This window comes from Rissa tridactyla, chromosome 1, assembly GCF_028500815.1.
Source record: "Rissa tridactyla isolate bRisTri1 chromosome 1, bRisTri1.patW.cur.20221130, whole genome shotgun sequence".
In the NCBI taxonomy this organism is placed as follows: Eukaryota; Metazoa; Chordata; class Aves; order Charadriiformes; family Laridae; genus Rissa; species Rissa tridactyla.
In genome coordinates, this window is record NC_071466.1 from 214,267,934 (window position 1) to 214,282,990 (window position 15,057).

General features: G+C 42.6%; 1 protein-coding gene across 2 annotated transcripts in view; it reads right to left on the bottom strand.

The window, feature by feature from the left end:
• TAF3 (TATA-box binding protein associated factor 3) overlaps window positions 1-15,057 on the bottom strand; it is a 126,423-nt gene that overhangs the window by 45,013 nt on the left and 66,353 nt on the right. Inside the window, exon 2 of one of the 2 annotated variants that reach the window (XM_054189102.1) lies at window positions 1,027-1,306. The exons of the other annotated variant lie outside the window; for it this stretch is intronic. The gene's annotated coding sequence lies outside the window, so the exon portion shown is untranslated. The remainder of the gene's footprint in view (window positions 1-1,026; window positions 1,307-15,057) is intronic. 2 annotated transcript variants of the gene reach the window in all.

Below are 15,057 nucleotides of genomic sequence, written 5' to 3' on the forward strand. Positions count from 1 at the left end.
TTTACTTTAAGAGTTTTTTTTCTTACAGCTACAAATCCAATTAGTGACCCTCTCTGTCTTTCAGACTCTCCGCTTTTAGTCTGGGTGGGAGCCCATGTGTGTCCCTGGCTCTCCCCGTAACCCTGCCCTGCCAAAGGTGCCCATAGGCAGCGAGAAAACTAATCGGGGCGGCGTGATCACCTTTACATCTAAGGAGAGGCACTCAACAGCCATTTGAAACCAGCTGGGACAGCCCGACGCTAAGGAGGGTTCAAAATGCTGCTGTCAGCACCGCTGGAAAAAATAAGAAGTGCTACGAGAGCACGGGGTGACAGTGCTGAGTAATAATTCTGCGAGCAGCTTCCCGCTCCAGCAAGGAGCCAAATTCAGGACGTCGTAGGAAAATTTAAACCACATCCAATTTAAAAGCTCTGCTCTTTTTTTTTTTTTCTTTTTTCCTCCAGCGACCTTATAATTTTTCAGGGACAGCTGCTAAAATCTATTGCTTCTTTCCGTAGGACCTCATGGATCACGGTAACATCTTCAAATAAATCTCACTTCCAAGGGAGCTCAGAGGCTGAACACAGAGCAAAGGAATCTGTTAAATGCTCTCACCGTACAAGAGCTTTTTTTGGGAATGACTGGAAAGACCTCGTGGCCTTTTGCAAAGCCACGGCCACGAAACAACACTATGCTTCTGCAGTTGCTGTAAGCCTTTGTAGGACAATTAAGCTAAGCAAAAAGCAGTGTAAAAAAAAAAAAAACAAGAGAAAAAGAATAGAAGAGAGATTCAGAGATATCAGTCCTGCATCTACACTGGGGTGACAATCGCGTGAAGGTGAAACGATTCGTGGCGCGCTCCTCTTGGCACCGCTCGCAATGGATGCAAAATAACAGAGGATGGTTTTGTGGAAACATTAGGCGAGTTTCAAAATATTTTCTCCATTTAGAAACTTTCCGACCCATTTTTTTAAAATACGAAATTACAGCTCCGACAGCGAGCTCAAAGCCAAGGCCGCGTGATGCTGCGCTTGACGCTCAACTCACCCAAAAGTAGGCATCAGCTTCTTCATTTTGATGCAGGGTCTGCCCCAGTGCTCCCAATGACCTTGGCAAAATTCTTAAAACAAAACCAAAAAACACACACAAAAAACCTCCAGGACCTCGGGCTCTAAAGCTATTCTAGAATTAGCTTTGAATAATTGTCCCACAATAGGAGTTTTCTTGATTAATTGCTTAAGATAAGGCCTCCTTTTCCTTGCTGGCCTCCAGTGACTCCCTCTGTTTCCCATCATCGCTTTTGTCTCAGTCTCCTGTTCACTGGGAGCTGCGAAGAGAAAAATCAGAGATACACCAACTCCATTACCTGAGGATTAGCCATGAGATAACCCTATGTATTCCATTACTGACCGTTATTTGAGTAATTATTCAATCGAGTCAAGACCATGCGAAAGATGCACTAATTGTTTTGCAAAGCTCGCCCAAGCTCTGTATCTAAAGGATGCAACTTGTGTCCTTTAACAACACAAAAATGATGTGCTGATTGCAAAGGAAAACGAGAAGCGGTTTCGTATCGCATTCTGCTTTTTTTTTTTCTTATTAAAAAAAACACAACTAGTTAGGCTTAACTAGAAATTAAGGATCTATTTTGATCAAGTTTGCCCACAAGCTGCATTGCATACATACTTGATTATAGAAACTTTGCCGGAGATTGTATTTCCACCTGAATTACTTAAAGAATGGTACTCGGCCATTAGTTTTCTAGCAGTTTATGAGATAAGCATCCTGAATATGGGGAAAGCAGGGACAGTGGAGAAACAAACAAAGAGCCAGTAACCAGCAGGCTTAAATTAAACACGAAACTTGTGCACGCACATCAGCACTAGACTCCGAGGGCTTGATATCCTGATTTAAACTGAATTAATGCCTTTTAGCTAAGTAATATTTTTCTTGGACACACGGGAGAAATGAAAAAAACCCTATGAAAACAAATTTAGCGAAGGAATTGGCTTCAGTAGGCAGTTTTACGTAACATTAACTTTCCACTCAGACATTAAAAAAAAAAAATAAAAAAAATCAAAAATCCTTCATTCTAGAGTTGTTGGATTCCCATGGAATCTTCCTGTTTCCTGGACCTGAGACTGGTACAGCACCAGGTGACTCCCTGCCCAGAGGGAACTGAAATTCCCATGGACACCAGCCGATGCTCTACAATGACCCCTGAAGAAGCCACAAACTAAAGACAACTTCTTCATCTTGAGATATGAAACTCCCCTTAGCTATCAAACACAGCGAAAGCATTTACAGTGATGCAGAATTAATCTGTAACGCTTTATTTGATCGTCACCTTCTCCTTGCTACACTTTCAAAACCTGTGCTCTTAAAACCGCCACCATCAAAAAAAGCCCATCAACCTTCCAGCTCCAGATGATCTCATGTAATACCTCATATAAGCTAATTTCTAGACGTATTTTCCTCATAATTTTAAATGCCATTCTGGTAGGTGGATATAACCAGCCCTTGCGAGCATCCGGAGGGGTGTTTTGGCTTTTTTTAACCTAAGTTGCTTGACTGTCTTCCAGCTCTTGGCTAACGCAGACATAGCTTCCACATGGCTTCCATAAACTCAGACCTTGACCACCTCTGTCTCCATGAGTTTTTGGGGGGTGGAGGGGAGATTTATCTATGGGAGTGAGTACGAACTGTTGGTATTTTCGGGATTCAGGCAGAACAAAGCGCTCTCAGCTGTGGCGAGGATGCTCCTTCCAAGCTAGGATTAAAGCCAGTGGTAGGGAAGCTTGGGTTCTAATGGATAAATTGTTGCAGAGTACGCTCGGCCAAACACCTCTGCTGATGAACAGGACTGGAAATTCGGTGGGGAAGGGATTATCCTCCTGCCGTGGCATGTAATTTTTAAGAACACCCCCTCTATTAATCCAGTTACGAGCCAAATAGCAAGCAGCAGTTTGACCCAAATCCTATCAGCAACAACAATCTGTCGTTAACCTCCTCTCCCCAAAATGAAATCTGCTCTGGGATGCATTACAGAGAAATAAATTGAAACGCGGGAGGTTTTCTGCATGAATTTTTCCCACCTCCCAATTCAAATTGCAAATTCACGGGGCAGGGACCGGAATGATGTTTGTAAAGCACTGCCTTCACCCACGCTGCTGCACGAATAAATCATGAACATGAACAACACCGAAGATTTGCCTTCCCATTTCTCTGTTTCTTCTTTTTGTTCTGATTCTCCGTTTTCTCTCATCCTTGTATTTTCCTCCTTTTGTTTGGTCTTCACTGCCTGCCCCTTCCGAAACCCAGAAAATACTAGTTTTTTCTATATTACAGCTTTTCGGGGCGGGGGGAGCATCTGTCGCTGGCCATTGGCCAATTTGGCCAAAACCACGACACCCTCATTCTCATCTTTCTCTTTTGTTAGTATTTAGCAGAAAGAGAAAAACTAGGAAAGCAAATGTGTTCTTCCCTCTTCGTGCCACTCGGGATACTTTAATGAAGGAGACCCGTGGGCGAAGGCAAGACTGACGCAAAGGGTAAAGGACAAAACATCCAGGAAGCCCATGAAACACAGGACTGTAAGAAGTAGTAAGAAGATAAGGAGAGGAGATGAAGAGTTACACCAAACAAGTATTTCAGCGTGAAAATGAGGAAGATGGAAAAAAAAAGGATGTGGAAACACAGTCAAAGTGACTGTGGAACAAGCCAGAATGCGAAAGGGGAGCAATTGCTGCTGGTTTGGTTTCTCCATCACATGATGCTAAATCCTGTAAGCTTTGGTCCTCACACACTCCTTGAGGGAGAGTCTCCTCACTCCTGAGTTCTTCCATCTCACACCTGTGATGCTGTGGCTTCATTTCTTATGCACATCCAGAAAAATAAAAAAATGCCTGAGGATGCTGTTAGATAAGAAGCTGTTCAGATGTGATGTATCTCAGCAGTTATTAAAAAGTAATTACACCTCATATTCTCACGAAGCATTCATTGCTTTCAGAAGGGATTTAGATATCTAACTTTTAGATATACAACTTTTGTGGATCCTGCTTTATTATTCGTATGTTATAGCAGAAACCAGGAATAGCTGAAGCATCACAGTTTGATCACTAAGTTATAGATTGTCTTAAAACGGTGAATTCAGCATCACCATGCCAAACCACGAGAATATATCCACCTATGGTGCATTGTGGCCAAGATGAGTTATCTTACAGTCTCTTTTCTGGTTTTTAATATAATGCTCAAGAGTATGAAGTTGCTTGCAATGACCAGCAACATGTGACACGAGGTACCAACAGTGTCTAGCGTAGACTACCTTAGAGCGTGGTTGCATAATACTCCTCTTGCCAGCATCCCACAGCTACAGCAGATAAACCTTCTCCCCAGCATGTAGCATCTACATCAGACACGGGACTGTCAGTCTTCTGACTTAAAAGAACGGCACATGATGAAAACACAACGTTCCAGGTCTGTACATCACAGTGTCCATACACGATTTCTGTTGCTAGCTTTGCTTTTTGTATTTTAGTAGACCTACGAGCCCTTTCAGGTTGAGATGGGACATCCTTCATCTTCTCTTAAGGGTAGATATGGACGCTTATGTACCGATTCAGCCTCTTGCTGCAGATGGAGAAAGTTCAGGAGAAGACTTATTCAGATCTCTTACTTCACAGTAGGAGAGAAGATTCTTTTTCCAACTAGGGCAGGAGACTTGGCTATTTTTCCTGAATGGCATCTTTGACTCAGCAAAGATCCCCCCTCAATTTACCTTCTAAATTTTGTTTTGTTTCCCCCTCTTTACACCATATTATTCCCTAATGAAGCGGGAGAAGGGAAACCCTTTCCTCTCTCCCTCCCACCAAGAACTGTCACTGCCCCGAGCTGAGAGATGGGCAGCAGAAGAACCTCAGATAATGTCTAGAAATCTCTCTCAAAGATGAAATATCACCAAAACGTACAAAAAGTACCTGCCACCACTTCTTCTGCAGGGAGCTAAAGAGCCTTTAACAAAGAAATTCAGACCCACAAATATCTGAGTTTGTTTCAAGTGCTGGATAAGATGCTGGCAGTCATCAGATTCTTGTTTTATTTCTGAGCTTCTTCCCGTTCCTCCACCATTTCTGGGCTAAAGAAACAAACACAAAACCTTGGTGGACTCTGCATACACCCAGGAACTCATTAAATTCAATCAAAATGACCCCTAGAACTGCGGGATGAAGTAACAAGAAAAATAAAGCATTAGGAATTTTAATACAATAACTACTTGCTTCCTTTTGCCAGAAATTCTTTATGGGTCCCTCAGATATATCTGCTACCGTGGGATAAATATCTTGTGCTCTGGCGATTAAAGGTTTCCTACAAAAATCTCAGATTTACTCAGCTATGTGCACAGAAGGCTGTTTAAAACATCTAGGTGTCTTACAGGGAGAAAGAAATCTAACCATAAAATCTGTGAGCAAGAACAAGGACACCTTCTTAATCCCCTAAGAAAGGTGTTGTCAGGACTTGGATCTATGCCTTCTGCAAATTAAAAAAGGAAAAAAAATAGTCAGTTACGGTCAAAAGTATAAGGAATTAGGAGGAGAAAAGACACCTGAGAAACTGTAAATACATTATTTCCATTTTCAATACGCTACACCATCGCGAGAGAATATTACCCTTGACACATACCAGACATGCTGAATGACAGAGTGGGAAAAAATATCATTTATCATAAGCAATATGATTAATAAGCTCTATGACTGCTCAAGAATAGCAGGTATTTAGAGACACAAGATACCTGATTCAGAATAAAAGTCTAAATTCATTCTTGCTCAGGAATAATATTTTTGCCAAGCCACTGTTTTGGGAATTTTCTATTGCCAAGACCAGATGTTTCGGGACAACCTGGCTCATGGCACAGCCACATATTTTTACAGGCTTTTCATGCACAAATGGCAAATAATTTGCACAGAAAAACGAAATCAGTGGTCTCATCTTACAGACGAAAAACCAAACAGGGCACTAAAAGAACAAACTATTTATGTATGGTCACTGTCACACAAAATACTGGTGGCAAAGCTGAAAACGAGAAGTACAGGATGAGTTTGGAAATGTAACGCTGAACCTACCAGCTCACCTTTTGATTAAGAGAAGGTGTAATCTGGCTCTTCAGATTTTTTTTTCATACGGGCAGAAGGAGAAAAAGTCCATGTCTCCCTCCTTGAATTAGGTGAGATGTCTTAAAAAAAGGAATTGTTGGTTTTCGCTCATCTACAGTACGATCCTGATCTCTCCTTAGGGGAGGCAAGCTCCTCCTGCCACTGACACAACCCAGAAGTGGTTTCTTCTGGCAGAGAGAGTAATTTCTGCCCCTTTACTCTGCCCTGGTGAGACCCCACTTGGAGTACCGTGTCCCCAACGTATTGGAGCCCCCAACATAAGAAGGACATGGACCAGTTGGAACGGGTCCAGAGGAGGGCCACGAAAATGATCAGAGGGCTGGAGCCCCTCTGCTGTGAGGACAGGCTGAGAGGCTTGGGGTTGTTCAGCCTGGAGAAGAGAAGGCTCTGGGGAGACCTTAGAGCCCCTTCCAGTACCTAAAGGGGCTGCAGGAGAGATGGGGAGACTCTTGGTCAGGGAGTGTAGTGACAGGACAAGGGGTAACGGTTTTAAACTGAAAGAGGGGAGATTTACATGAGATACTCGGAAGAAATGCTTTACTGTGAGGGTGGTGAGACCCTGGCCCAGGTTGCCCAGAGAAGCTGTGGCTGCCCCATCCCTGGAGGGGTTCAAGACCAGGTTGGATGGGGTTTTGAGCAGCCTGGTCTAGTGGGAGGTGTCCCTGCCCAGGGCAGGGGGGTTGGAACTAGAAGATCTTTAAGGTCCCTTCTAACCCAAATAATTCTATGATTCTATGATTCTACGAATTAAATCCTTGCAATATATTATCTACTTTGGTCACTGGGCTATGACTGATTTGGGAATGACCATCACTTTGTGTCTGACGCCCCATTCTGAAAAAGTATAGTTTTAAATTTTAAAATAAATTGCAAAAGTACCGTGAGATTGTAACATCCACTTTTTGTACCACATCCTTCTCCCTGCCTCTGCCCCCTGCCCAGTGCGGATTAGGATGGGGAGAGGGATGATTTATCTCTGGAGAACTATAAAAGATAGAATTGATTTTTGGTAAGAACTCCAAGGAAGTTCTTAATACCGCCTTATCTTTGTGAGTAATACAGAAATGTTCCTCCGCTGAGTGAGCGCCTATCTTCGAAGCTATCCTTGCCAATGTTATCTCTACAGAAAAGCAGCTTTGAAGGATAGAAAATAATATGTGTTCCCCATTGGTTGAAACAGAGTTGTGTCAAAACTTGTAATACAGAGTTTAGGTTCTACACAAGATATTTCCATAACTTAGGGGAATTCAACAAGTTCGCTGCTGTGACGCTAGCATGAGGCTGAGATAAGATTTGCCCATCTCGCATAATGAAATTCAATAACTGCGATGCACTTCAGAGCTCCTGCACAAACCTAACGATGTGACATCGCCCAAATTCACAGTCTTGCATGTTAATATTCTTCTCCCAGTGCGAATTTGCGAAGCTTCTTTAAATCTTAAAATAAATTTTAAACAATCCATCACCTTTAAGTATTACTTGAAGAAAGGCAGCAAAGTCTAGGTTTCCAAGGGGAAGCAATCTCCCATTAGACGAGTGAGAACGGATGGAAAAAAGAGATGTAGTTTTGTATGCACAAGCTATTCGCCAGGACCTTGCGTGCTTCGGAGTTTTTTGGTTTGCTTTTTTCCCCGACGACACCAGGAGGTCTCGGAGGAGTTACCACCTCCTCCTACAAACTGTCTGATCCCAACTGCAACATTATCAACACAAATATTGGACTGTCCCACCCCTAACCATTTTGGGTAGTCCCCCTACCCAACTTCTGAGCTTTTAGGTCAAACGGTAGATTTTCTGAGAAACAGAAGCCTTTGATTCAAAAGTTCCCGTTTCTATGACAGGCTCATTTAAATGTGCATGAATCTCTGAACGTCATCTTGTTGCCAGTGCAGGGTTATGCTCATATGTAATACTTTCCTCTTTATTTTCAGCCCTGGACAACTAGCAAGGAACATACATACACAAAGCATCTTGCAGCTCCTCTAAAACCAATCCTCTGCTGCAGCCGAGCAGTCTCTCCCGAGAAAAACAAGAACTTTTTGGTCATCTGCTGAAGCCAGTAATTCTGTTCTTCGGACTCCCAGGATTTCTGCTATCTGATGGAATATTTAAGCGGAGACTTCATTCCCCCGGCGGAGCGCCGACGGCTCAGCCACTCCACTCCGGTGTTCAATGAGCTCTTGTGTTCTATTACAGAAGAAATGCGATTTTCTGCCCAGCTGGAAAATGATACTTCTTCCTAGTGCAGAGATTTGTACCCCACTCTAACCCACCTAAATAGGTCACAGTCACATTTTCACAATACTGCCAATATATCCCTTCAGAAAATGCAAAAGCTTACGGCACCCAGGGCAAAGACTATCTAGCGTCAAACACAGCAGACTCTCTCCTTAGCGAGGAAAAATAAATAAATCAAACTAAGGTACATGTTACATCTCTCTATAGAACCTCTTCCTCCGATCCAGCGGGTTGGAATAGCCCTCCCGTATCTCTCTCTCCCATCGACTTTCCTATTTCAAGCAGATTTGAAGGTCCCTCTCTGCCCATGACCAGCTCAGCGGTGCTTGACAAGACACAGCTCCGCGCCTTCCGCTATCAAATGCGGATTATTGATATTTTTCCCTAAGTGCTTTGAGCTCTCTGAATGTATCGGGAAGCCTTATTTACTCATTTGCCTGCCCCAAATGAAACAAGCTCTGTCGATCCTACAGGGCAGGATGCTATAGCGTTACTGTTCTACACGGTGCAAGTCTGCCAAAACCCATGAAGAGTCCAAAAATATTAAGAGTTTGAAGTCTACTGAGATGTCTTGAAGAAACAAAAAGCGTGATATGTTGTTGAAGTTCAATTTCTTCTTCAGAAGTTTTCTATGCATGCTTTTCTTACGCTGCTTTACCAGTCTAATATAGTAATTAAGCCCGGGTTAACGCGCCCTTCAAAAGCACACACTGTTCCCCGTTACCTTGGTGTAAATCTGGACTAAGCATAAAAAGCCAAGAGAGTTAAACCTGGCATGCGAGCGGACTGAAACTTTCCGTGTCAAAATACATTTGAGGTAAAATGAATCAAAACGTGGAGAAAGGGGATGCTCAGAATTGATTTTTCCAACAAGGCATTTACAGGCACTCAAAACACGATCTCCATTTCAAACATAAAATAGTCATTGTGCTGATTTGTTACAGTACGACTTGCTACCGTATTTGATTCCACATTATCTGAAACTCCTAGTTATCCGAGGTCTCATCTTCTTAATGGAAGGGAATGTACAAAAGCGGAGCACTCACTTTAACACACAACGTATTATCTATACAAATTGGTACTCATTCAACAGACAAACTTAAAAACCAAATTATGGTTGACTATCAATTTGATACTCTGCGTCAGAAAACACCGCTTCAAGCCTAATAGCTTCTAAAGCCTTTTAACGACATTTCTTGGCATTATAAAATACCAAATCTTGACTACACGCTAGAACTCGGTAGAAAGCTCCCACAAGAAGAAATTTTTTGCCGGTTGGTTGTTGCAGCTGAGACCTTACCAAATATTCAACAAATACTGTCCTGTGGGCTAAGATATCAATATTATAAAAATGTTTCTTGGCATAATACCCCACTGCTGTGTTGAAAGCAGAGAGTTCTGCTGAAGCAACCCACTGGGTATCTCAAAGGAAATGAATTTGGAAGCAAATTTCACAGGCAACTCCACACGTTTTATCTTCGCTTTGCCACAGATACCTCTAAACGAAGTTGCCTGCAAAATAAATTCGGAGCCTTGCCTCAGTTTCCCGAGTTTTAGAGACTGCAGAACCTACTTGAAAACACTGAAGTAAAACGCAAACATGGAAACGTGATCCACCAAACACGCGCATGTGCACCAATTGCTTTTCCATTCCAACAGACTTTGTGCATTTAACAAAGGCAGATGCTAGAGGTGGTACGATGTATTTAGATATTTCTACATGGTAGTAAATAATACCTTCTAAAGCACATGGGGTTTTGCCTTCAGCATAGATATTTCTGAACTCAGGGCAACAGCGCATCAGTAATCTTGGAAAAACAATCCCAGTAACTTTCAGCAGAAATACTATTTTATATTTCTTAGGCACTCAGGAGAACGTACCTTAATTTGCCAACTCCTTTAATTAAAACTTATTAGAAGTTCTAACTTGCAATCAAAATTCTGTAATAAAAACAGTAAACCCCACATCTCATTCTACAGCTCTTCATCAGGATATACGCCAGATCCTGGTCGTCTAGATCAGCCGCGCTATTAACAACACAGCACGCTGCACACTTTACCGAATAAAAATTCAAGTCCATAGTACAGTGACAGATATTTGGATGCTACTGGGCAGTTCATGTTATAAACAGAGGCATTTCTCTTGAAAGTTCAATAAGTTGAAAGGCAAAACAGTGATACGGCATCAGGGATTTATCATCTAATAATAAAAGAGTGTTTGTTCCTCTGGATCTGCTTCGAACAAGTGGAGGCTCATGCTGAAAGAGCAGGTTCAGGAGGAATGCAGCGCTTCAATTGCACTCCTTATTGTATGCTTTATATTAAAGAAAGCAATTTAACTTTTGAAGACAAGAAAATTATCTGGAAACTGAAGTCCTGCCTAAGCTCAAGGCCAAGCTAGAGAAGAACATATAAAATTATTAAAAGGTCTTCAATTATTACTATAGCTGGAACACTCGCAACAGCTATAATTCAGGGTGCCTACACATTTTAATTATAACCCCCATTTTCAGCAGGTTATAGCTTTCCCTATCATGCTAAAATTTATCAGGTCTGGCCTGTCATAACCTTTAAAAAAAAAAAAAAGTTTAGGCCATATTACTTACTCCAGTTCAAACCATGGGAAAGTAGAACAAACCCAAAAGTAAGTGCAGTTCTGCTGCCCCGCGGGTGACAGAGCAGAGGTGGAAACCACTCGAGCAACCCTTCTTCATGGTGCTTTGGAGTTTGGTGAAAACTAGGTATGGTATCATTGAATCCACCCACATAAATTCAATAAAGTATAAAATAACGAAAGCGAGGATTTACATGGTTGTGACAAGCAACCTGAAACAGAGGGATACCAGCCTTCCAGAAGCCGTGTCATACCAGGCATACACGTGAATTAATTGGTCTTACTTCCACAAGTACAAACGAGGTTTCCTACTTAAACAAGTCAGGGCTTTTGGGTCTTTACGCTCACTCCTTATCAAGCAAAGGTGAACAAACCTGGGCTCTGCAGAAATGATCTAGGACAGCTTCTTCTGGACCTCAATTTTCTACTCATGTACAGTGGTAAAACCCCCTTCCCCGTGCACGCAAGCTTCGATGCAAGGCACAACTCCGGCCACCTACAAAACGGACCAATCTGCTGGTGTGCAGCCAAAATTAACCCTATATATGTTTGGTTTTTTTTTTTTCTTTTAAACATACAACAAATTTAACATAAAACCATCATGAGACAGTGACAGGGATGCCTGCTAACTCTGGAAAGACTGGAAGTGCTTTGAGTCAAGATCTTTGACCACGCAGATGAACCCAAGCAATGATCTGCTGGTTGTGTATGTCCTACCAGAACAGAAAAACCAATCTGTCGCCCGCTCTGCCCACTCTTCTGCAGCAGCACGTCTGGGGAACGCTTGGAAAAATCAGAGCAGGATGAATGACTTGCCCTGGCAAAGGCAGCTCGCTCCCGTTGTTTTCTTTTCCTAGGTCTGCTCAGGAATGAGCAGGGATTTCCTGTGCTCCAACGGCCGGGCTGCAAAGGCACAGTCAGCTCTAAACCGGGAAGGACTGGACAAACCGGGCATACACAGACTGCTTGTACTGGGCTTCGGCAGTAGGTTCATTCACATGATATATTTTGTTGTTCTAAAACGCTCCTCTAGACTCTGGAATATTCATTTATAAGTGACCAAAATTAAAGCAGAAAAGAATCTCATATATTCACAATGATGAGTACCTACAAAACTATACACCGATGACTAAATTAGATATGAGGTGCCTACATGTAAATATCAAGCAAAACTACCAAATTATATTTTTGTAAATCCAGATTTGACGAATCAAGCTCCAGTAAACCCCTGCTCTGAGCGCACAACATCACGCTGCATCCTTTCCTGCTGACAGAGTTCCAATAAATCAAATATTAACGATATCGTGCGCTTGAGAAATAAGTTGTGTTTGTAACACCCTCGTGCAATGACAGGTTAAGATTCTACGTCCAACCTCACCACTGGTATTTCCTGACTTTTTTTTGAGCTTAACAAGTACAACCTCGTCTGTCTCAATGTTTAAAAGAATGATGTAACGTGGTGGTACCATTGAACTTATGATTGCTTTTATTAAAGAAGCATCTTGGAGACCCCAGCTAACAACAGAACTCCATTGTGGCAGATGCTGGCCAGACTTCACCTGAAAAGCCCTCAGTCAGAACAGTTTACAAATCAAACACGGAAGACATACCTGAGATGAAGGAAAGGAAATATTACTGTAATAATACTGATTTATGGAGGAAGTGACCTACCTAAGGTCGCAAAGCAAGTCTGACCCTGATCTTCTGAATGCCAGTCCACTGCACTAATTGCAAAACTGCTCTTCATCTTCCTCCCCGAGGCTGACGCTGCACCAGGAGAGCTCAGGGCTCCCGTGGGGCAAGACAAAAAACAGTTTTACAGCTGCAAACAATGATAATTTTAAAGACAGGAAGAAAAAAAATACCTTTATGTGCCTCCTCCCTTTGCCATTTTATCTCACTCATTTTTTTTGGTTTGGAAAATACAACTCCAGCAGTCTGTGAGGGCTCTCAAAGGACTTTCTAAATGAGGTACAGGATCCTCCTTGGTGGACTAAGAACTTTTATTCTCACACAATACTCAAAAACCGCAACTGTACTGTCCCTTCTACATCCTCCAGGTCCAGAAAATGTAGCACATATATCATTGTCCTACCACACAGCAGCGAGTTCTCTATACGTAATATTCTATTTATTTGCAGGATATACTGGCGTATTAAGTGCATTTTTTAAGCATTACCTCACCCCAAGCTGTTAAAACACCCATTTCACACGTGAACAAACTGAGATTGAATGATACAAGACGACTCCTTGCTGGATCAGCTGAAGGTTCAACACAAATTCAAAGGGCTTTTGAATTAAGACTCTTCATTCACAATAAGGAAACTTGCAAGATGTGCAGGGAAACCTGTTAAAAAATGCATGTAACAGGTTCCACAACACAGAAAACAGTCGCTGCAAAGGTAAGTGGTCCAAGACCTTCGACTTACGCTGGCTGAAGCTGATGTTGAAGAACGGTAAAATGGGTCACCCCTAGGCTCTAGAACTCTCCTGGATGCTGACACAGCATTTGTGTTTAAAATACACAACACCAAGGTATTTTCGGTCAGTCCAAAGGAATTTAAGTACAGGTTTAATTAGGGGAAGTTCTATATATTTAAGCTCTTAAGGTAAATCATCATTATGATGATTAAACCACAAGGATGGCAGCGCCCTTTCAGTAGAGACAGTCCGAAAACACCCGGAGCTTGGAAGCCGACAGGTGTCCTCCTTAGTTTATTTTTGTTTCCATCTCCTTGAGCGCAAGCAAAAAGCTCCCATTCTGGGGTAGCACAGGATCAATTAAGAGCCTATTTTAACTGAGCAGAAGCCAAGCTTTCCGTCAGAGCTATGTGGGCTGTGCGTTCCCTATTCAGACACATTTCTCCCTCGTGCGACTCCTCGGGGAAGTTTCCTTCCGTGTACACAGGAGCTGGAGAGACTCAGCCGTCAAACCTTAATTGCTGGGCCAAGTTTTTCTTTCAGTTGATTTTTAGGTACCTGTAAACTTTTAACGTAAAAACACTAAGAACAAATAAGAGGTGAACTCTTCAAACACAGTCCGTGTTAAACAAGGGCATTTATAGGGATACAACTAAGGAAATAACGCACATTTATAGGGCTGCAAGAGAACAGCAACTTGAGCTTCTGCAAGGCGTGGGCGGGCAGAGAAGGGAATATAAAGAAAGTTTTTGGGCGGTTTTTGCACGACCTGTGTATTTTGCCTTCTGATTTTCCTGCCTGTCAAACGGTAACACGCACAAGTAAAGCTCATCAGGGACTGAAATCACGGCAGGAAGACAATCCTGAAAATACAGGCTTGTTATCCTCTGTTGGAGCGGCTGGACTGGAAGATGCTGGGGGAGAAGAAAAGACCACCGTGGTTAGGAACCCAGAGCAAGAAATTCTAGTCCTTTTAAACTGCAGCCAGTTTGCACGCCCTGCACCTCGCTAAAACAGGAAAGCACCGGGATATCCTTCCTGCTACCTGGACTAAAACCAATTTCATCCAGGGCTACTACAGAATAAAACACGATAAAACCAAATAAATAGAAATCACACGCATTGTCCAGCCTGTAAAACCCAGGAAAAGCAGTTCTGCTCTGCCCTTCTCTCCGGCCCCTCTCCCTGCAGCCTGGCGCCAGGCTCGGCCCCGGGAACAAAACCCGTGTCCCAACGACTGAGATTTTTCCGAGGCGAAGCCATTGAGGACCCGCAGCCATGAATACCTTCTCCTCTTACTGTAGGGAATGAAGAGCGGTCGGGTGGCATTATTGTTTTTACCCGGTTACGTCCTCGAGCCTGTCATCGGGTACAGAAGAAGCCTTTATGCAGCGGTTGTACCGTCCCATTTCCTGGCTTCTGTCAGGCTTAACAAAACCCAAGTACTAAACACATTTTATGCCTTGGAGTATCAAATGTTCTTTGCTATCAGTCGAAATGGAGCTCTGTTCATTTTCATTATTGCTTCATATGAAAATGTTAGCTCTATTCATATTCCATATTCAAGATGTTTAACCTGGGTTCACTGTATGAAAAGTCAATCATGTGTGCATAAATTCAATATATTTTCCCCAT